This window comes from Heptranchias perlo, chromosome 12 (assembly GCF_035084215.1).
Source record: "Heptranchias perlo isolate sHepPer1 chromosome 12, sHepPer1.hap1, whole genome shotgun sequence".
Lineage (NCBI taxonomy): Eukaryota > Metazoa > Chordata > Chondrichthyes > Hexanchiformes > Hexanchidae > Heptranchias > Heptranchias perlo.
This window is the reverse complement of record NC_090336.1, coordinates 50523093-50546855: the sequence shown is the minus strand read 5'-3', so window position 1 is coordinate 50546855 and position 23763 is coordinate 50523093.

Here is a 23763-nt window from a genome sequence, read left to right as displayed (position 1 = left end):
ACATTAACGGCACTATATAAATGCAAGTTGTTATTGTTGTTACACATTTATCCCCTTTCAATCCATCCATTTTTTAAATCAAATATACTGTGTGCCATTTTGATGTATAGAATGTTCTCATTATCTTCTGTACTGCTATTGTAAGAATTCAGTTACAAAAGGCATGATTCATATGGTTTATTTATAAACAATAGCATTATGGGTATGTCAAGAAAGTGATGCACAAAACAAAAAAATGATAACGAATTGTACTTTTCAAAATTTCTGACTTTCTTTTTCTTAGTAGTATCTTAATTGCTTTACTTGATGTTTGCCTTCCAGCAAAATAGAATAAATGTAGATTAGTATTTCCCACAGGGAGAGCTTGAAATGATAGATAACTTTTACACATATAGTAAGAGTGAATGTAATGAGCTGGAATTTGAAGCCTCGATAATTTTGATTATGCTGCAATTCTTCTCATTTTACTGAAAGATAAAACAAGTCAGTTTGATTTTATCATGTGGGGTTGACCCATATATCTAAGTAATAGATCTTCAAATAGATTAAGGCTATTGCTTTCTGTAGTGCCGCAATGTAGAATTTAAAATGTGTTTATGGACTACAGTGCTTGAAAAAATATTTTCATTAGGAGGCTGATTAACCTTGTGAGAGTCCTGAGAACAATCCTGCCAGCCTGGTAAAACCATTATATAATGACAATAACAGTGTTTTATAATGGTCAAAACATACTGTCCATTTCAATAGCAATTGAGCTAACAGCATTTTAATTACGCCTCCTTCAAGCTATTATGATGTTTATCATTTTATCCTGAATAAAGAGTTTGAAGCCTGTATAATGCAAAGTAAGTACTTTGTGCAAGCACAGTTCTAAACTAGTCATATATCTTCTTGAAACAATAGGAAGTAGATCCTTTGTTTCAGTGTGCTATTGATAAAGAGGTGTCAAAAGTGTGCCCATCTTCATCCCAGAGGATGGCTTATATCCTTCTCAGAACAAGACAGTTTTAAGAATATAAGAAATAGGAGCAGGAGTAAGCCATACGGCCCCTCGAGTCTGCTCCGCCATTCAACAAGTTCATGGCTGATCTTTTACCTCAACTCCACTTTCCCACCCTATTCACATATCCCTTGATTCCATTAGTGTCCAAATATCCATCGATCTCAGTCTTGAATATACTCAACGACTGAGCATCCACAGCCCACTGGGGTAGAGAATTCCAAAGATTCACAACCCTCTGAGTGAAGAAATTTTTCCTCATCTTGGTCCTAAATCGCCGACCCCTTATGACCCCTAGTTCCAGATTCTCCAGCCAGGGGAAACAGCCTCTCAGCATCTACCCTGTCAAGCCCTCTAAGAATTTTATACATTTCAACGAGATCATCTCTCATTCTTCTAAACTCAGAGAATATTGGCCAATTCTACTCAATCTCTCAATCTTTTAGCGACAAATTCAACATAATTCTTGTTTTATTAGGTGGATCTGCCATTACAGGCGAATATCAAGGCAGAGAATAGTTAGCCCTGCTCTTAATTACTATGAATACCCATTTGAAGCCTGTCAAACAGATCAACTTCTTCTTAATGGAAGTTTGAGCAGGGAGGCCTGTATGGAATCATTTTAGCCTGCAGGCAGTCACTATACACTGGGAGTATAGACGCAGAGGTCGTGACAAGTTTGGTTGAGCCTGAGACAGGACATTGAAGGAGTTGTGAGGGTGTGGAGTTTGAGGCAGAGGCTGTTCTCCTAATGTTTAGCTGGAGAAAATTGCATCTTCTCCATGACTGGATAGTCTGACAGCCCAGAGGCAGTGAAGTGATTATGGGCGTCATCAGCGTACATGTGGAGGCTGACCTTATATCTGCGGATGATGTTGTCAAGGGTCAAATTGGAGATGAGGAAGAGGAAGGGGACAAGTAATGAATTTTTGAGGAATGCCTAAGGTGATGGGGTGGGGTGGGTGTGGGTAGAGAAGCCATTGCTAGAGTACAACTGGATAGTTAATAGTGGAAACAAATGACAGATGTCTGACTGAGCTGGACAACAGAGGGGAAGCTTTGAAGGAGGATAATGTGATCAACTGTATTTGCAGAGAGGTTGAGGAGGATGAGAATGGATCATAAACCATGGTCACAGGCATGGAGAATGTAGTTCATGAATTTGTTTTGGGCTGTTTTAGTACTGTGGGAGGGGCAGATACAGGATTGGAGGGATTCAAATAGGGAGTTACGGGGGAGATGGGCATGAATCTGGAGGGCTTTGCAGAGCTATGGAGAAAGAGCAAGGGAGTGGGACTAATTGGATAGCTCTTTCAAAGAGCCATTTCAGGCACAATGGGCCCAATAGCCTCCTTCTGTGCTGTATGATTCTATAAGTTATATAAAAAGAAAAAGGGTGGCTAAGGCAAACATAGGTCCCTTAGAGGATGAGACCGGGAAATTAATGGTGGGAAACATGGAGATGGCAAAAATGCTGAACAAATATTTTGTTTCAGTCTTTACAGTAGAGGACACTAAGAATATCCCAACACTGGACAAACAGGGGACTCTTGGGGGGGGAGGAGCTAAATACGATTAAAATCACTCAAGAGATGGTACTCAGTAAAATAATGGGACTCAAGGCGGATAAATCCCCTGGACCTGATGGCTTCCATCCTAGGGTCTTGAGGGAAGTGGCAGTAGGGATTGTGGATGCTTTGGTGATAGTTTTCCAAAATTCCCTGGACTCAGGAGAGGTCCCGGCAGATTGGAAAACTGCTAATGTAACACCGTTATTTAAAAAGGGTAGTAGACAGAAGGCTGGAAATTATAGGCCAGTTAGCTTAACATCTGTGGTGGGTAAAATTTTGGAGTCTATTATTAAGGAGACAGTAACGGAACATTTAGATAAGCATAATTTAATAGGACAAAGTCAGCATGGCTTTATGAAGGGGAAGTCATGTCTGACAAATTTGCTTGAGTTCTTCGAGGATATAACGTATAGGGTGGATAAAGGGGAACCAGTGGACGTAGTGTATTTAGACTTCCAGAAGGCATTCGACAAGGTGCCACATAAAAGATTATTACTTAAGATAAAAAATCACAGGATTGGGGGTAATATTCTGGCATGGGTGGAGGATTGGTTATCAAACAGGAAGCAGAGAGTTGGGATAAATGGTTCATTTTCGGACTGGCAACCAGTAACCAGTGGTGTTCCACAGGGGTCGGTGCTGGGTCCCCAACTCTTTACAATCTATATTAACGATTTGGAGGAGGGGACCGAGTGCAACATATCAAAATTTGCAGATGATACAAAGATGGGAGGGAAAGTAGAGAGTGAGGAGGACATAAAAAACCTGCAAGGGGATATAGACAGGCTGGGTGAGTGGGCGGAGATTTGGCAGATGCAATATAATATTGGAAAATGTGAGGTTATGCACTTTGGCAGGAAAAATCAGAGAGCAAGTTATTTTCTTAATGGCGAGAGACTGGAAAGTACTGCAGTACAAAGGGATCTGGGGGTCCTAGTGCAAGAAAATCAAAAAGTTGGTATGCAGGTGCAGCAGGTGATCAAGAAAGCCAACGGAATGTTGGCTTTTATTGCTAGGGGGATAGAATATAAAAACAAGGAGGTATTGCTGCAGTTATATAAGGTATTGGTGAGACCGCACCTGGAATACTGCATACAGTTTTGGTCTCCATACTTAAGAAAAGACATACTTGCTCTCGAGGCAGTACAAAGAAGGTTCACTCGGTTAATCCCGGGGATGAGGGGGCGGACATATGAGGAGAGGTTGAGTAGATTGGGACTCTACTCATTGGAGTTCAGAAGAATGAGAGGCGATCTTATTGAAACATATAAGATTGTGAAGGGTCTTGATCGGGTGGATGCAGTAAGGATGTTCCCAAAGATGGGTGAAACTAGAACTAGGGGGCATAATCTTAGAATAAGGGGCTGCTCTTTCAAAACTGAGATGAGGAGAAACTTCTTCACTCAGAGGGTGGTAGGTCTGTGGAATTTGCTGCCCCAGGAAGCTGTGGAAGCTACATCATTAGATAAATTTAAAACAGAAATAGACAGTTTCCTAGAAGTAAAGGGAATTAGGGGTTATGGGGAGCGGGCAGGAAATTGGACATGAAGCTGAGTTCGGATCGGTCAATGCCCTGTGGGTGGCGGAGAGGGCCCAGGGGCTATGTGGCCGGGTCCTGCTCCGACTTCTTGTGTTCTTTAGATTTGTGGTTGGGATCAGATCAGCCATGATCTTATTGAATGGCGGAGCAGGCTCGAGGGGCCGATTGGCCTACTCCTGCTCCAATTTCTTATGTTCTTATGTTCTTATGATTGTAAAGCAACAAGATGTTCAAGGACTTTGAAGTCCAAAGGGAGATCGGAGTTGCAACAGCCATTTTCAAAGACAGAGGGTCAAAGGTTTTTTTTTGAGATGGGTGAGTGAAAGAGGGTTTTCAAATAGAGGGGACCCTTTACAATGTCAACTAGCATGGGGCCAGGAAGGGTAGATGGATGGTCAGCATTTTAGTGGGAATGGTGTTGAAGGAGCAGGAGGTGCGTCTCATAGATGAGACGAACTTGGAGAGAACATAAGGGATTTGATCGTTATCCAAGTTATGGATGTAAATTGGAAACAGAAGTGCTCTTAATACTGATCCCTCCAGCCCAACAGAACCCATTGTTTTCAGACTTTCAGCCAATTTCTTATCCATTCCCAAGACTTTTATCCTGAATCCTACAGTTTTGACCTTAATTAATACCCTTTTATGTCAAATGCCTTTTGGATGTAAAGAACAATGTTTTACTACAATCGACTTGGGATATCACTTCCTATAAAAAGTCAAGGTCAGGCAGGATCTCCTTCTTCTGAATTAATTTTGGCTGCTGTTTATTTAGGTGTGGGGAGGGGGGTGAATTTCTATAGGGGGGGGAATTTCCACGGGGGTTTTCCCACTCATCGTTTATGTTGTTTTTCTGGGATTTTTGTGGCTCTTCCACCGAAGTTACGACTGTCAAGCAGGAAAACTGCAGAAATTCACCCTTTGGTTATTATTGTACACATAATTGTTATCCGAAACCCAAGAGCAGTGCCGTACAGGATACCCAGCACTGAGTCCTGACAATAGAATGCAGTCGTAATTCCACTAGGATTTCACTAGCCATTCTTAATTAAGTTACTTGTTCAATTTTATAATTTACTAAGTTACTGAGCACAATGTGCCCAGGAAAGGTCAACAATCTGAATTGTTCAGTTAACACTTTTTTGGTTATCTTTCCTATGTTATGGGTAGTTATGGTCTTTAATACTAAACTGAATCAAATATGTAGAAGAATTGCCTGATACTGCAGTTACAAACACTCACTCTGTTTCATGAATACTTGTGTGACCATTACACCTATTATGAAGACACACTACATCAAACATTAATTCTAAATCTGTGTGGTACGCTTTTTTTAAGAAAGCAGGAAGCTTTATGACTGTCACAGTGTGCAGTTTGCTTCAGTACAAAGTTTACATTTTGCTGTCAAAATGGTTTATGAATGGTTCAGTTGTTGACCATTACAGTTGCAATAAAAACAGAAAATGCTGGAAAACACTCAGCAGGTCAGTCTGCATCTGTGGAGAGAAACAGAGTTAATGTTTCAGGCCAACGATCTTTCATCAGAACACTTGGAAAACTGCCTATTTAAGTTGAACTGTTCAATATTAGATAAAATTCAGTTTTTCCCAATTTTTGAGAACTTTTCGATGCATGCCTGAATGTGCACAAAGGATATTAGGAGTTGTAGTTTGTGGTCCATGTTTTCTCCAATATGGAAAAGAATGCTTGTATTTTTATTTGCACCTAACAAGTGTAATTTATGCTGGGAATTGTGGTTCTTTGCGATATATAAAGAAAAACAAAGGATATAATGAGGAGAGAAAAATGCAGAGACTCTGACATACAAGATAAACATCAATATCTATTGAAAAGTAAACCTGTGCATGACATTGTCCAGGCAAATAAGGAACTTGAGTTTTCTAAACCTATATTGCAAAAACCTGGCCATTTGTATATGGACTATACCAACAGAATTCTGCTTTGCTAAGTGTGTACATTTGGGGATGGGTTCAGGGTACAATTTGCTGGAAGGTTTTCAGAGAACAATGAAGAATCTAGATTGCAACCAGGGCAGAGTAGAGAATTAAGCTTACCTAAGGATAAGTTCCTTAGCCCCTCTGTGGGCTTCCTGTTGTCTATCCACTTTGCATCGCCCTTTAAAATACTGGCTCCCTTGGGAATAAAGCTTTCACCATCATAATCCTCATCCTGGATGAGTCTACTAACTTTCTGGGCTTGAGCAAACTTGGCTTATTTATCTGTGACTCTTTCACCCTCACCCAGGGGCACCCAGCCTGGTTTCACCATGACCACTGCCCGGCAGCAGCAGGGGTCCCATTGGCAGGTCCCATATCAACCATTTCCCTTACTCCTCCTGCACCTTCTCCTCCTTTGAATATGCCACAGTCTACCACTTCCCCACCTCTCTTTCAAAGTCCTTTTGTCTCCTGCCCTCCTAAGTCCCCTGATAACATTCTGACTGAAATGTTCTCCGTCCTCTTCTCACTGAGCCACTGCACCAATGATGACTTGTTCTCGGTGATTTCAACCATCATCAAAATTTTCCTAACTCCCTCTTCTCAACCCCTCTGCATCTCTGTTGTCATTTAAAATCACCCTGCGCATCGACTCCCCATTCACACAGATAGTCGCCACCTGACCTCACTACCATGTGAGGCCTTGCCACCTCTGAGTTTTCAATCATCAACAAGACCATCCCTGATCATTTTCTCATTCCCTCAACATCCATATCTTCCTTCCTGAATTTAGAGAAGCTCACACAATACCTTGATAACTTGAGAAGCTCCCTCACTCTAATACAATCATGGGGGTTCCTTGATAAAGATAAGAATGGATCGGAGAATTCAATGTGTCAAGGGAAGAATGGGGAATTATTGACATCGAAATGAGAATAATGCTGTAGAAGAGAATTGCATGACAACAAATGGAATAATGAGAATAGAAGAAGAAATAGCTTGGCAGGGAATATACCCAGTACTTAGGATGCATGGCTTGAATAAAATGTACAATCTTCATAGTTAGAGGTCAATAAGAATATCATAGAGGGAGAATATTAGGAAGAATTAGAGAGGTTTTTGTTGACATTTGAGAAGTCAAATTGTGAAAGAGTCAAAGGAGGGAGAAAATACAGCCATACAAATTCACAAACATGGAATCAAAAGTTTAAATTAGTCTTTTTTAGTATTCTTGCACTCCCACTCTCAACCTTCCACACTTATTCCTCATACACACCTACTAGTGATTCATACTGTGATATCAATAATTAGCATAGAAATAGCAACGTGTTGATATAAAAATAGAAAATGCTGGAGAAGCTCAGCAAGTGAGGCATAATCTGTAGAGAAAGAAACAAAATTAACGTTTCAGGTCAAAGACTTTTCATCAGAACTGATGAAAGACCTGAAACGTTAACTCTGATTCTTTCTCCACAGATGATGCCTCACTTGCTGAGCTTTTCCAGCATTTTCTGTTTTTATTTCCGATTTCCAGCATTTGCGGTATTTTGCTTTTGATTTACGTGTTTATATAGCACCATTTTCATAACACTACATTCATAGAATCATAGAATGTTACAGCACAGAAGGAGACCATTTGGCCCATCATACCTGTGCCAGCTCTTTGAAAGAGCTATCCAATTAGTCCCACTCCCCTGCTCTTTCCCCATAGCCCTGCAAATATTTTCCCTTCAAGTATTTACCCAATTACCTTTTGAAAGTTATTATTGAATCTGCTTCCACCACCCTTTCAGACAGCGCATTCCAGATCATAACATAACGTTTTCTTTCCTCATGTCGCCTCTGGTTCTTATGCCAATTACCTTGAAGCTGTGTCCTCTGGTTATTAACCCTTCTGTCACTGGAATTAGTTTCTCCTGAAACTATCAAAATCCTTCATGGTTTTGAACACATCTATCAAGTCTCCCCTTAACCTTCTCTGCTCTAGGGAGAACAACTCCAGTTTCTCTAGTCTCTCCACGTAACTGACGTCTTTCATCCATGATACCATTCTAGTAAACCTCCTCTGCACCCTCTCTAAGGCCTTGACATCGTTCCTAAAGTGTGGAGCCCAGAATTGGCCACAATAGTCCAGCTGAGGCCTAACCAGTGTTTTATAAAGGTTTGGCATAACTTCCTTGTTTTTGTATTCTATGCCTCTATTTATAAAGCCAAGGATCTCGTATGCCGTTTTAATAGTCTTCTCAACCTGTCCTACCACTTTCAAAGACTTGTGTACGTATACCCCCAGGTCTCTCTGTTCGTACACCTCCTTAAAAATTTTGTATGGCGCCTGGCCAGCTAATGCAAAGTGCGCCCAGTGGGAGATTTGTATTTTGGCTGTTATTATAGCTGCTTTTTCTTCTGTTTCCTACAATTATTTAAAATTTATCTACCTCATTGAGGTTTTATAAAATAATTCCAGCACGATTACACAGATACATATAGAATCACGTAAATAATGGGCCAATGTGTGTTAGATGATATGCGTTTGCACACCTATGAGGAATGTTTTTCATATTTTCCCTGATCTGATTACAGTTTCCAGATGTCATCATGGTCCCTGGCAAGTGCCAATGAGGTCACTCTTTGAGGCCTTCGTATGTCTTTTCCAGGGAGTTGCATGTTCTATTTTTGTGTGGATTTATCACTTTAAAGGAAAAAGAATAACATGAGACCATGCACTTTTGAAACACTGTTCTCTACTCTCAATGCTTATTTCAGAGAAGCCACACGCAGTTGAGAAAAAAAGAACAGTGGCAGAGGTCAAATCGGGTGAGCTTAGAGAGTATTTATGTTTAGAATCAAAGAAAATAACAAAGAATGAAAGAAAGAATAACTTGCTGAAGAATTTTAAAGGGGTATAAAAAGAAAGAAACAAATGGACACAAGGGAAAAAAAAGCGAAACATGAAGAGACTTGAAAAAAGCTGCCGAGACAGGTTAGGTTGAACAGAGAATGAAATTCGGTAAAAGAAGAAAAGAACACACATGATAGAATACTATGAAGTAAAGGATAAGGAGAACGCATGAAGGAATTTATTCATATCATAGTAGGTATATAGCACAGGCAGAAGCCATTCGGCCCATTGTGGCTATGCTGGCTATTTGAAAGAGCTACCCAATTAGTCCCATTCCCCGGCTCTTTTTCCAACGCCCTGTAACTATTTTCCCTTCAAATATTTATCCAGTATCCTTTTGAAAGTTACTATTGAATTTGCTTCCACCACCCTTTCAGGCAGTGCATTCCAGATCATTACAAATCGCTGCGTAAAAAAATATTTCCTCACGTCACCTCTGGCTCTTTTGTTGATCACCTTAATTCTGTGTCCTCTAATCACCAACCCTTCTGCCACTGGCAACAATTTCTCCTTACTTACTCTATAAAAACCGTTCATGGTTTTAAACACCTCCATCAAATCTCCCCTTAACCTTCTCTGTTCTAAGGAGAACAAACCCCAGCTTCTCCAGTCTCTCCACATAACTGAAGTCCCTCATCCCTGGTACCATTCTAGTAAATCTCTTCTGCATCCTTTCTAAGGCCTTGATATCTTTCCTAAAGTCTGGTGCCCAGAATTGAACACAATACTCCAACTGCAGCCTAAAAGTGTTTTATAAAGGTTTAGCTTAACTTCCTTGCTTTTGTACTCTATGCCTATAATAAAACCCAGGATCCCATATGCTTTTTTAACAGCCTTCTCAATTTGTCCTGCCAACTTCAAAGATTTGTGTACTTACACTCCCAGGTCTTTCTGTTCCTGCACCCCCTTTAAAATTGTACCATTTGGTTTATATTGCCTCTCCTCATTCTTCTTGCCAAAATGTATCAATTCATAATTTTTCTGCGTTAAATTTCATCTGTCATGTGTCTGCCCATTTCACCAGCCTGACTATGTCCTCCTGAAGTGTGTTATTATCCTTCACATTGTTTACTACATTTCTGAGTTTTGTGTCATCTGCAAACTTTGAAATTCTACCCTGTATAACCAAGTCCAGGTCATTAATATATATCTAAAAGAGCAGTGGTCCTAATACTTACCCCTGGGGAACACCACTGTATACTTCCCTTCAGTCTGATAAACAACCGTTCACCACTACTCTCTGCCTTTTGTCCCTTAACTATTTTTGTATCCACGCTGCCACTGTCCCTTTAATCCCATGGGCTTTAATTTTGCTAACAAGTCTATTATGTGGTACTTTATTAAATACTTTTTGAAAGTCCATATACACAACATCAATCACACTACCCTCATCAACCCTGTCCGTTACTTCATCAAAGAACTCAATCAAGTTAGTCAAACACTATTTTCCTTTAACAAATTCGTGCTGACTTTCATTTATTAGCCCATACTTTTCCAAGTGCCAATTAATTTGTCCTGGATTAATGTCTCTAAAAGTTTTCCCATGTTAGGCTGATTGGCCTGTTACTGCCAGGTCTATCCCTATTCCCTTTCTTGAACAGGGGTGTAACATTTGCAATCCTCCAGTCCTCTGGCATCATCCACGTATCTAAGGAGGATTGGAAGATTGCTGTCAGAGCCTCAGCAACCTAGAATGCATCCCATCTGGACCAGGTGATTTTTCTACTTTGAGTACAGCCAATCTTTTAAGTACCTTCACCACACGGACTGCAGCGGTTCAAGATGGCGGCTCACCACCACCTTCTCAAGGGCAATTCGGGATGGGCAATAAATGCCGGCCTTGGCAGCGACGCTCCCATCCCATGGACGAATATAAAAAAAACCTCCGCTTTATCTATTTTATCCTATCCAATGTCGCTATTACCTCCTCCTTTACTGCTACAATGGCAGCATCCCCTTCTTTAGTGAAGACAGATGCAAAATATTCATTTAATACCTCATCAAATCCATCTGCCTCCACAAGAAGATCTCCTTTTTTGACCATAATTGGTCCCACCCTTCCTTTGACCACCCTTTTACTATTTAAATATTTAGAAAAGACTTTTGGATTCCCTTTTGTATTAGCCACTAATCTATTCTCATACTCTCTCTTTGCCCCTCATATTCCCTTTTGTAGGTCTCCTCTGTACTTTCTGTCTTCAGCCTGGTTCTGTACTGTATTATGCACCTTATATTAATCATAAGCCTCTTTTTTCTATTTCATTTTAATCTCCATATCTTTAGTCATCCAGGGAGCTCTGGCCCTTCCTTTCCCCCTTGCAGGAATGTCTACTCTGTACCCGAACCAACTCCTCCTTGAAGGCCTCCCATTGTTCAATTACTGTTTTCCCTGCCAATATTTGATTCCATTCTGCCTGGTCAAGGTCCCTTTTTAACTCACTGAAATTAGCCCTGCTCCAGTTAAGTATTTTCACGTTTGATTGTTCCTTGTCCTTTTCCATAATTATTCTAAACCTAATGATATTATGGTCACTCTTCCCAAATGCTTCCTCACTGAAACATACTCTACCTGGCCCACATCATTCCCCAGAAGTAGATCCAGCACTGCTTCCTTCCTCATTGGGCTGGGAACACACTGTTCAAAAAATTTCTCTTGTATACATTTCAGGAATTCCTCCCCATCTTTGTCCTAGTCTATATTGGAATAATTGAAGTCCCTCATTATCAATACTCTATAGTTCTTGAATCTTTCTGTAATTTGCCTGCAAATTTGCTCCTCTATCTACTCTCCACTATTTGGTAGCCTATAATTTATACCCAGTAGTGTAATAGCGCCTCCATTGTTCCTTAATTCTAACCAAATAGATTCTGCCTTTGACCCCTCAACTACATCATCCCTTGCCACCCCACTCCTTTCTTTCCTTCCCTATCTTTCCTGAATATCTTGTAGTCAGGAATATTAAGTTCCCAAATCCTCCTCCTTCTTTAAGCCAGGTCTCTGTTATTGCCACTATATCATTGTCCCATGTGGCAACTTAAGCTTGTAGCTCACCAACTTATTTACCACACTATGTGCATTTATGTACATGCACTCCAATCTCATCTTAGACTGCCTCGCATTTTCCCCCTGTCTGATCCTTCCTATTTCTGAACTATTCTTTACTTTAGTGCTATTTGTCCTGTCCGGTCCTCTGTGCACCTTGTTTCTCCTCTCTAATGTTTCATCCTGGTGCCCATCTCCCTACCAAATTAGTTTAATTCCTTGCAGCACTTGTTAACCTCCCCATGAGGACAATGGTCTCGGCGCTGATGAGGTGCAACCCATCCATCTTGAACAGATCCCTCCTGCCCCAGAACTGGCCCCAATGCCCCAGGAATCTGAAGCCCTCCCTCCTGCACCATTTCTCCAGCCATGCATTTACTTGTTTTATTCTACCATTGCTATACTCACTAGCCCTGGCTATTCCTATACTCACTGGAACTGGGAGTAATCCATAGATTACTACCTTTGAGGTCCTGCTTTTTAATTTCCTCCCTAGCTCCTGAAAATCTGACTGCAGGACCTCAATCCTTTTCCTTCCTAGGTCATTGATTCCCACATGGACCACGACTTCTTGCTGTTCCCCTTCCCCCCTCAAAATATTCTGCACCCTCTCAGTGATTTCCTTTACCCTGGCACCAGGGAAGCAATACACCATGCAGAACTCACGTCGATGGTTGAAGAAATGCCTGTTTATCCCCCTGAATATCGAATCCCCTATGACAACTGCATTTCTTTTGCCCCCCCTGTGCAGCCGAGACTCCCAAGGTGCCCTGGATTTGCTCGTGACCAACCCTGAGGTGTCAACACCCTCACTGGTATTCAACACTGAATACTGGTTTGTGAGTGTCACACACCTGGGGGATACCAGCAATGCCTGCCTGTTCCTCCTAGTCTGTCTGGTGGTCACCCACTCCATTTCCGACTGACCTCTCTGTAGCTGCGGGGTGGCCACCTCATGAAACTCTCAGCTTCCCTCATGCACTGTAGTGATGTCAGCTGCCCTTCTCTTTAAAAAGGGAGATAGAACAAGTTCAGGGAACTATAGACCAGTTAGCTTAACGTCAGTGGTAGGAAAGATAATGGAATCTTTACTCAAAAATGTAATTGAAAGACATCTAGAGAATGTAAATATAATAAATAGTCAGCACGGATTTCAGAAGGGAAAGTCATGCCTGACCAACCTTATTGGATTTTTTGAAGGAGTAACAGAAAGGGTAGACAAGGGTAATGCATTAGATGTAATATGTATGGTTTTTCAAAAGGCCTTTGATAATGAACCGCATTATAGACTAATGACTAAGGTCAGAGCATGTGGAGTCAGGGGACAGGTAGCAGAATGGATAGCAAGCTGGCTACAAAACAGAAAACAAACAGAAGGGGTTAAAGGTAGCTACTCAGACTGGCAAAAGGTGGGAAGAGGTGTTCCACAGAGATTAGTGCTGGGACCACTGTTGTTCACAATTTGCATTAGCAATTTGGATTCGGGAATTGGAAGTACAATTTCAAAATTTGCGGAAGACACCAAATTGGGGAATATAGTTAATACTGAGGAGGACTACGCCAAAAGCGAAGGAAGGCAAATGGTATGTTGGCCTTCATTGCAAGAGAATTTGAGTACAGGAGCAAGGATGTCTTACTGCAGTTATACAGGGCCTTGGTGAGACCACACCTGAAGTATTGTGTGCAGTTTTGGTCTCCTTACCTAAGAAAGGATATACTAGCCATAGAGGGAGTGCAGCGAATGTTCACCAGACTGATTCCTGGGATGGCAGGACTGTTGAATGAGGAGAAATTGGGTCGACTCAGCCTGTATTCACTCGAGTTTAGAGGAATGAGAGGGGATCTTATTGAAACATATAAAATTCTGGATGCAGGGAGGATGTTTCCCCTGGCTGGGGGCTCCAGAACGAGGGGTCACAGTCTCAGGATATGGGGTAGGACATTTAGGACTGAGATGAGGAGAAATTTCTTCACTCAGAGGGTGGTGAACCTGTGGAATTCTCTACCACAGAAGGCTGTGGAGGCCAAGTCACTGAATATATTTAAGAAGGAGCTAGATAGAGTTCTAGACACAAAAGGCATCAAGGGGTATGGGGAGAGAGCGGGAATATGGTATTGAGATAGAGGATCAGCCACGATCATATTGAATGGCGGAGCAGGCTCAAAGGGCCGAATGGCCGAATGGCCTATTCCTGCTCCTATTTTCTATGCTTCTATGTTCCTAAAATGCAAGAAGACATTAATAAACTTGTAGAATGATCATGTAATTCGCAAATGAATTTCAATATGATAAGTGTGAGGAATTGCATTTTGGTAGGAAAAATAAGGAAGCCACACACTGTTTGGATAGTAAGAGTCTAAATGGGGTAGACGAGCAAAGGGATCTAGGGGTACAGATACACAAATCATTAAAAGTAGCAAATCAAGCCCTGGGGTTCATTTCTAGAGGGATAGAATTGAAAAGCAAAGAAGTTATGTTAAACTTGTATAGAACCTTGGTTAGACCACACTTGAATACTGTGCACAGTTCTGGCCTCCATACTATAGAAAGGATATATGACATTGGAGAGGGTGCAAAAAGGATTTATAAGGATGATAACAGAACTGAGAGGTCATTCCTATCAGAAACAACTGAACTGGCTGGGGCTCTTTTCTCGAGAAAGAGAAGGCCCAGGGGTGACCTGATTGAAGTCTTTAAGATTCTGAAAGGGTTTGATAGGGTAGATGTAGAGAAAATATTTCCACTTTTGGGGGAGTTCAAAACTAGAGGTCATAAATATAAAATAGTCGCTAATAAATCCAATAGGGAATTCAGGAGAAACTTTTAAACCCAAAAAGTTGTAAATACACGCTACCACAAGGAATAGTTGAGACAAATGGCATTGATGCATTTAAGGGGAAGCTAGATAAGCAGATGAGGGAGTAAGGAATAGAAGGGTATCCTGATAGGGTTAGATGAAGTTGGGAGGGAGGAGGTTCATGTGGAGCTTAAATGCCAGTTGGGCCGAATGGCTTGTTTCTCTGCTGTAGTTTTGATGTAATATGATGTAACGCAGGATTTCTAAACCCGAACTTGAGCAGTTGGTGGCACTTCCTGCACATATGGTTTTTCAGGACACACGAAGTTCCCACATGGCACAGGATGTGATAGGCCCCAGCTGTCCTGCCTTGTTAGCTAACACTTAATTAAGCTGTTTGTTCAGCTTTAAGGCAATTTACTGTTAATCTAACACTAAAATACTAACCACTAAAAAACACTAACCAACCACTAAAGACATAAAGGACATAAAAACATAAGAACTAGGAGCATGAGTAGGCCATATGGCCCCTCGAGCCTGCTCCACCATTCAACAAGATCATGGCTGATCTTCTACCTCAACTTCACTTTCCCGCCACATACCCTCTTGATTCCCTTAGTGTCCAAATATCCATCAATCTCAGTCTTGAATATACTCAACAACTGAGCATCCACAGGCCTCTGGGGTAGAGAATTCCAAAGATTCACAACCCTCTGAGTGAAGAAATTTTCCTCATCTCGATCCTAAATGGTCGACCCCTTATCTTGAGACTACGGCCTCTAGTTCTAGACACTCCAGCCGGGGAAACAACCACTCAGCATCTACCCTATCAAGCCCTCTAAGAATTTGATACATTTCAATGAGATCACCTCTCATTCTTCTAAACACCAGAGAATATAGGCCCATTCTACTCAAAGTTTCCTCATAAGACAACCCTCCCATCCCAGGAATCAATCTAGCGAACCTTTGTTGCATCCCCTCTAAGGCAAGTATATCCTTCCTTAACTAAGGATACCTAAACTGTACACAGTAGTCCAGGTGTGGTCTCATCAGAGCCCAATTGCAGCAAAACGTCCTTACTCTTATACTCCAACCCACTTGCAATAAAGGCTAAAATATCATTTGCCTTCCTAATTGCTTGCTGTGCCTGCATGTTAACTTTCAATGATTTATGGACAAGGACATCCAAATCCCTCTGACTACCAACATTTCTTAATCTCTCACCTTTTAAAAAATAATCTGCTCTTTTATTTTTCCTACCAAAGTGGATAATTTTACATTTCCTGACATTATACTCCACTGCCACCTTCTCGCCCACTCATTTAACCTGTCTCTATTCCTTTGTGTCCTCCTCACAGTTTGCTTTCCCACCTAGCTTTGTACCATCAGCAAACTTGGATACATTACACTTGGTCCCCTCATCTAAGTCATTGATGTATATTGTAAACAGCTGAGGCCCAAGCACTGATCCTTGTGGCAGCCCACTAGTTACAACCTGCCAACCCGAAAATGGCCTGGTTATTCCTACTCTTTGTTTTCTGTCCATTAACCAATCCTCAATCCACACTAATATATTACCCCCAATCCCATGAGCCCTAATCTTGTGTAATAACCTCTTGTGTGGCACCTTATCGAATGCCTTTTGAAAATCCAAATATATTACATCGACTGGTTCCCTCTTATCTATCCTGCTAGTTAGATCCTCAAAAAATTCTAATAGACACTAAGCACTAAGAACAATAACCACTAAAAATACTAACCAATAAACTAAATACTTACTGATTTACCCTTGGCCCTCCTCCTTGTCTTGTGATGCACTTTTTGACTTTTTCTTTATATTTTGATTCCTTGTGCAGCTCCCTTAATGCTCCACTCAGCCTCTTCTCCCGAGCTTAATGCTCCACTCAGCCTCTTCTCTCGAGCTTAATGCTCCACTCAGCCTCTTCTCCCGAGCTTAATGCTCCACTCAACCTCTTCTCCCGAGCTTAATGCTCCACTCAGCCTCTTCTCCCGAGCTTAATGCTCCACTCAGCCTCTTCTCTCGAGCTGAGTGCTCCGCTCAGCCTCTTCTCTCGAACTTAATGCTCCACTCAGCCTCTTCTCTCGAGCTTAATGCTCCACTCAGCCTCTTCTCCCGAGCTTAATGCTCCACTCAGCCTCTTCTCCCGAGCTTAATGCTCCACTCAGCCTCTTCTCCCGAGCTTAATGCTCCACTCAGCCTCTTCTCCCGAGCTTAATGCTCCACTCAGCCTCTTCTCCCGAGCTTAATGCTCCACTCAGCCTCTTCTCCCGAGCTTAATGCTCCACTCAGCCTCTTCTCTCGAGCTGAGTGCTCTGCTCAGCCTCTTCTCCCGAGCTTAATGCTCCACTCAGCCTCTTCTCCTGAGCTTAATGCTCCACTCAGCCTCTTCTCCCAAGCTTAATGCTCCACTCAGCCTCTTCTCTCGAGCTGTATGCTCCACTCAGCCTCTTCTCTCGAGCTGTATGCTCCACTCAGCCTCTTCTCCCGAGCTTAATGCTCCACTCAGTCTCTTCTCTCAAGCTGTATGCTCCACTCAGTCTCTTCTCTTGAGCTGTATGCTCCGCTCAGCCTCTTCTCTCATGCTGTATGCTCTGCTCAGCCTCTTCTCTCGAGCTGTATGCTCCATTCAGCCTCTTCTCCTGAGCTTTATGCTTCATTCAGCCGCTTCTCCCGAGCTTTACGCTCCGCTCAACCGCTTCTCTTGCGCTTTTCTAAATTACAGAGTTATACAGGGAGGCTGTCAAAAAAAATCATTTGGAGACCATTTGAGCAAGTTAAGAACTGAGAATGTGCTAAATTTAATGATAACCCATAAAACATAAATCAAATTCTTCTGTATTATTAGAATGAATACTCTCAATATAAAAAGAATACATCACTTATTTTCTGACACTGTTGAATTAAAATTTATAATACCAGGACATTAATTGGAACAATATAAATGGTAGAAGGAATAATTTTTAATAAAAATGACATAATAGCTGGCTGGTGCAGGTAAAGAAGCGTCTAGACAGATGAGTGCTAATGTGAACCAAAGGTGAATTTGTTAAGAATAGAAAATGCTGTCCTCTATCTCAAACATATTCATCCACTGTCGCAGCACAATTGTTTTCATGTGAAGCGATGTGCTATGATATCATCATTTTTCTGGAGAACTGACGTTAATTAAATAAGTTGCACTGATGAAAAAGGATTGGAAGACATTCTTCTGAGGCTATTTGAAGATAATGGATGTTCTTGCTTAAACAGTCATTATCTTTTCCAGACGTATGGGGAGAAAGATTTCCTCTGTGTGCTATATATATATAACAGAATCGTAAACTTGTTTATAAAGAATGGGTTTGTGATTTCATTGCACATTGTGCACATATTAAATTCTGAAAAAAATGATCAAAAAGTATCCAGTGTTTACATAGTTTTGATGCATTAGTTATTTCTGAGGGACAATTAATGTGTAAGTACAATCTTGTAACCCTTTACATTCGAGATGGAGCTGGCCCCAGGTAGTTTAGAGAAACTACTCTTCCTTCCAATGATAAGGTTAGATACAAGCTGCTCCATGCCGATAACTGCACTTCTGTAGCACACAAGAGGAAGAGCTCCAACTCATCGCTTGCCATTTTGCCACTGACCCGAGCAGCTACAGGCTAACAATGTGTCTCAAGAAAACCAAGACTTATATCAATCATCCAAACTGAAAATCTCACCAAGGGTTATCAGCAGTGGAAACCAGTTGAACGTGGGTCAAGCAGTGTGCATGCCTAGGGAGAGTCATCTCCAATAAAGGTATATTGATTAAGAGGTTACCAGCTGCATTAGGAAAGAGAGTGCATCCTTCTGAGATCTCAGGAAAAGGTATTTGATCATCACAGCATAAAGATGCAGGTCAAGTTCAACGTGTATCAAGCAGCTGTTATCTCTAACTTTTTGTATGTCAATGCATCTTGGACCTACTAAAAAAAAGTATCTCAAAGAAACGCTGTACCATCCTGAACATCAAATGGGTTTCTGCATGGCATGACATCACCGTAATGGTGACCACGGAGTAAATTTTAACTTCAAGCTGGGAAGGGAGCAGGGAGAAAGATTTTCGGGTGCGAAACCCAAAAGGAAAGTGGGCGGGTCGTGATCAAATGAGGGCAATCAATTTTACTACCGGGTTTCATGCCCAGCAGTCAGCCTGATTGACAGGCTGGCTGGTTGTCAGGCAGGAAGGCCTGCGGCAGCAAGCTGCAGTCAGGGATTGGAGGGAGGGAGGGAAGGATCATGGACCAGGAAGAAGAATGTTGGGGGGGGTGGGCGGGGAGTAGATCGCGGAGCTGTGGAGCAGATCAATAGGCCGGGGAGTAGATCAGGGAATCGGGGAGTAGATTGGGGTGGGGGGTGCAGGGAGAAGATCAGGGGGCTGGGGAGATCGGGGGACTGGGAAGAAAAATCGGGGTGGCCGGGGAAAAAGATGGGAGGTTACTGGAGATCGGGTGAAGTGTCGGAGGTAGGTGGGGTCCACCATTGGGGGTAGGGCGGCTGATCACGGGGTTCCTGTCGGCCAGGGGAGCTTATTGTGCCTGGATGAAGCACTCTGGTTCCTCTGGGCCCACAAGCAGTACAATAAAGGCACTCACCTCATGGATCTGCCCCTTCCCACCTGCTTTCACCTGGCGTGATTCGGAAGCAATGGGAAACCCAAATAGGTAAGGTTAAATTCATTTTAATTGTCCAATACACAAAGTATTAAGTACCTCAAGTATCTCAATGAGGTACATTGCCCTTTTAAGTATTAGCCTGCCAGCTTTAAGTGGGGGCGGGACTTCCTGGCATCTGCCATACACATGCATACAAACCTGCCTGGGTTAAACCCAGAAGTGGGCGAATTGGGGTCGGGATGCAGTCTCGCTCCAAAAAACTGTTATTTTAACCTCCCAACCCATCTATTCTTGTGGGTTAAAATGACCCCCCATGCCTGTAAAGACTCCGCTGAATGGCACTGTGTAATGAGATGAGGTCTGGCTCTCGGAATAGTTCTCATATGGTGAGCTCAAGGAGGGAAATTAGAAGAGATGAGACCAGCACAAACAATACAAAGACGGTCTGCAGCAAAATATGACTCACTGTGTTGTGCTGGTGGTGGACTGGGAAGGCAATGGCACAGGCCAGTCAGACTGAAGTACTGCTGTTCACAAAGGAGTGGCACACTTTGAAAGCCAATGAGTGCAGCAGAGAAGAGAGGCAAGGAAGGCTTATCTGGAGCTTAACCAACCAGTGATGCCTACCAACATAGGTGAGTTTTTTGCACATGCATTAGCTTTGCTACCATCTGCACGCAGATATACAAAGGGAGAACGCAAACATGAGCGTACCCAGAAAAACTCTTTCACCACCTTTGTTGATAAAGATGTGACAAGCAGCTAAGGTTTTTTAGCTGTTTCGAAATGCCAATGATTACTTTGATATATCTTTTCCTGAGTTCCACAATGGGTCACCCAAAGTATTTGTCTAGTATCTTAGAAATGGTGTCAAGACTGCTAACAAAAATCATAAGTTTCCGCAGATGACTGTAGTTAGATGTTTCTTAACAAATAAGTTGGGACATGTTTGAAGAGCTTATCTGCAAGGATCGGCTTTTGACTGTTGTATTGTGTCCTTGGTGAGCTGTTGGATCCTCAAAGTATGTTATGTGAATATAGAAAGAAAGAACATTCATTTATACAGCACTTTTCATGACTGCAGGTCATCGCAAAGTGCTTCGTAGCCAATGAAGTAATTTTGAATTGTAGTCACCATTGTAAGGTAGGAAATGCAGCAGCTATTTTGCACACAGAAAGATCCCACAAACAGCAATGAGATAAGTGACTAATTCATCTGTTTATTTTAGTGATGTTTGTTGCTTCTTAACTGTGTTGGTTGCTTCTTAACTTTGAAATCCAAACAGGCTGGAACTAGCAAAAAACAGATTTGATTTAAATACATGGTAAGATAGTGCAGGAAACCAGAACAGATTGAATATGAATTGTGTTATCTGAATAATAAAGGACATTCCAAGGACTGGAGGAACAGCAATAAAAAAAAAAGTGAATTAAGTCTGGATGAACATTATGCATTTTGTTTAGATTTGATTATTAGGTATTGCCTAATTCTGATGCTTCAGAAATTCTGTAGAAACTCTGTTCTGTGTTTGATATTCTGCCACACAGAGGTATGAGTATACATAATTCTCAGTGTGCAGATTACTGTAACTGGCATAATTGTTGGCATTGGATCATGCAAACTCTAAAAGGGCTTATCTCGAAAAGGTACAGCTTCTGAAGATGATAAATTCTGTTCAGGGGACATACTGCAAAGCTGCTCTGAGAATTACTGAATTGTAACAATAAAGTTCACTGAAGATATAACAAATAGGGAAGATCTCTCCAGTGTTTGTGATTCATGATAAATTTCTCAAGTTTGAAAATCCCATCATTTTTTTTTCCACAAGTGAAAGAATTCCTGGAGCTAAGCGTGAATTAGTGAGATATTCTGTTTATTCTTCTTCTGCTTAAGGCAGATTATTAAACATGCAGTCAAATGATTTCTGGAACATTCCATTTTTAACTGCACCTTGCTGTGAGTAACCACATAGATCACTGTACAAGTCCATAATTTTCATAAGATATTTGAACAATTGAATTCTGTTTATATAGTCTTTATGTTTAAATGAAGATTTTTTTGAGCGTGTATGATGCTGGTGATGGTGTGGAGCGGGGGGCCGGGGGAGTCGGTGTGGAGCGGGGGGCCGGGGGAGTCGGTGTGGAGCGGGGGGCCGGGGGAGTCGGTGTGGAGCGGGGGGCCGGGGGAGTCGGTGTGGAGCGGGGGGCCGGGGGAGTCGGTGTGGAGCGGGGGGCCGGGGGAGTCGGTGTGGAGCGGGGGGCCGGGGGAGTCGGTGTGGAGCGGGGGGCCGGGGGAGTCGGTGTGGAGCGGGGGGCCGGGGGAGTCGGTGTGGAGCGGGGGGCCGGGGGAGTCGGTGTGGAGCGGGGGGCCGGGGGAGTCGGTGTGGAGCGGGGGGCCGGGGGAGTCAGTGTGGAGCGGGGGGCCGGGGGAGTCGGTGTGGAGCGGGGGGCCGGGGGAGTCGGTGTGGAGCGGGGGGCCGGGGGAGTCGGTGTGGAGCGGGGGGCCGGGGGAGTCGGTGTGGAGCGGGGGGCCGGGGGAGTCGGTGTGGAGCGGGGGGCCGGGGGAGTCGGTGTGGAGCGGGGGGCCGGGGGAGTCGGTGTGGAGCGGGGGGCCGGGGGAGTCGGTGTGGAGCGGGGGGCCGGGGGAGTCGGTGTGGAGCGGGGGCCGGGGGAGTCGGTGTGGAGCGGGGGAGTCGGTGTGGAGCGGGGGGCCGGGGGAGTCGGTGTGGAGCGGGGGGCCGGGGGAGTCGGTGTGGAGCGGGGGGCCGGGGGAGTCGGTGTGGAGCGGGGGGCCGGGGGAGTCGGTGTGGAGCGGGGGGCCGGGGGAGTCGGTGTGGAGCGGGGGCCGGGGGAGTCGGTGTGGAGCGGGGGAGTCGGTGTGGAGCGGGGGGCCGGGGGAGTCGGTGTGGAGCGGGGGGCCGGGGGAGTCGGTGTGGAGCGGGGGGCCGGGGGAGTCGGTGTGGAGCGGGGGGCCGGGGGAGTCGGTGTGGAGCGGGGGCCGGGGGAGTCGGTGTGGAGCGGGGGGCCGGGGGAGTCGGTGTGGAGCGGGGGGCCGGGGGAGTCGGTGTGGAGCGGGGGGCCGGGGGAGTCGGTGTGGAGCGGGGGGCCGGGGGAGTCGGTGTGGAGCGGGGGGCCGGGGGAGTCGGTGTGGAGCGGGGGGCCGGGGGAGTCGGTGTGGAGCGGGGGGCCGGGGGAGTCGGTGTGGAGCGGGGGGCCGGGGGAGTCGGTGTGGAGCGGGGGGCCGGGGGAGTCGGTGTGGAGCGGGGGGCCGGGGGAGTCGGTGTGGAGCGGGGGGCCGGGGGAGTCGGTGTGGAGCGGGGGGCCGGGGGAGTCGGTGTGGAGCGGGGGGCCGGGGGAGTCGGTGTGGAGCGGGGGGCCGGGGGAGTCGGTGTGGAGCGGGGGGCCGGGGGAGTCGGTGTGGAGCGGGGGGCCGGGGGAGTCGGTGTGGAGCGGGGGGCCGGGGGAGTCGGTGTGGAGCGGGGGGCCGGGGGAGTCGGTGTGGAGCGGGGGGCCGGGGGAGTCGGTGTGGAGCGGGGGGCCGGGGGAGTCGGTGTGGAGCGGGGGGCCGGGGGAGTCGGTGTGGAGCGGGGGGCCGGGGGAGTCGGTGTGGAGCGGGGGGCCGGGGGAGTCGGTGTGGAGCTGGGGGTCGGGGGAATCGGTGTGGAGCGGGGTTCGGGGGAGTTGGTGGTAATGGTGTGGAGTACGAGGTGGAGGGGTTGGTTGTGGTGCAGGTGATGGAGTGAGGGTGGGGGGGGCAACATTGGTGGCAGTGCAGGGCATAGAAGAGGTCACTAAAATAAGCTTCTGATTGTGTAACCAAATGCAGGGATTATGTGATCTGATCATCTTGATCGGGGCTCGGGGTAATTTTCATTTGTATCTAAGTGTCATTATGAAATTATCACATCCACCTTAAGAAAAATACCAGTGGTGCTATTTTGGGAAATGATAAAATTTTGGCAGTAATTCTGCTATGTTTGTGCCAAGATTGATATTAGAGGAAAGGAAAAAAAATCTGCGAATGACTTTCTTTCTTTTGTTCACACCTATTGTATTAATTCTGCATTCTGTACTGTATGGATTGATTAAGCATATATAATTTCTGAGTCCAGTATGTTGCACAGGATTTTAGTCAGAAGCAATCTCAGTGCCAAATGAACACCATTCAAGTCTCAACTCCTTCTGGGAGCAAATTAAAAACAGGTCTCATATTGTACCAGCAAGGTGTCCTGACCTTTGGTGAAGGAAGCCATTTCAGCCTGGAATTTCCTCTGAGCAGTCCCTGCCAC